This window comes from Crocuta crocuta, unplaced genomic scaffold (assembly GCF_008692635.1).
Source record: "Crocuta crocuta isolate KB4526 unplaced genomic scaffold, BGI_CrCroc_1.0 scaffold10, whole genome shotgun sequence".
Classification (NCBI taxonomy): Eukaryota; Metazoa; Chordata; class Mammalia; order Carnivora; family Hyaenidae; genus Crocuta; species Crocuta crocuta.
Genome location: NW_027527551.1, coordinates 2,765,968 through 2,766,420, shown reverse-complemented (window position 1 = coordinate 2,766,420; position 453 = coordinate 2,765,968).

Below are 453 nucleotides of genomic sequence, written 5' to 3'. Positions count from 1 at the left end.
CCCCCAACACACACACACAACACAGACCAGGGACAACATCCTGTGTGGCTCACTTCTGCATGCCAGCACCTAGCCCTAGGCTGGCCCATAGAATGAATTATGTTGATAAATCTATTTTTTAATGAATGAATAAATGAAGTAATACATCCTGCCAAAAGAAGTACCCTGTCCTTTATCTTCTCGTAGCGCTTTTTTTGTTGTGATATAATTATTTCTTTAATATATACTTCCTATTTATACTGGGAATATTCTGAGGACAAGCAAGCATTATTATTTCCATCCCCAGTAAGTGAATGCAATCTCTGTATTATTTGCTACTAATAAACAATTATAAATAACTACTGACTGCATCACACACTGTACCAGAAACCTGAATAAATCATTTTATTTAATTTTCACAATAATCTCATGAAAGGTATTTGACTGTGGACTGGCTTGCTCAACCCCTAGGCT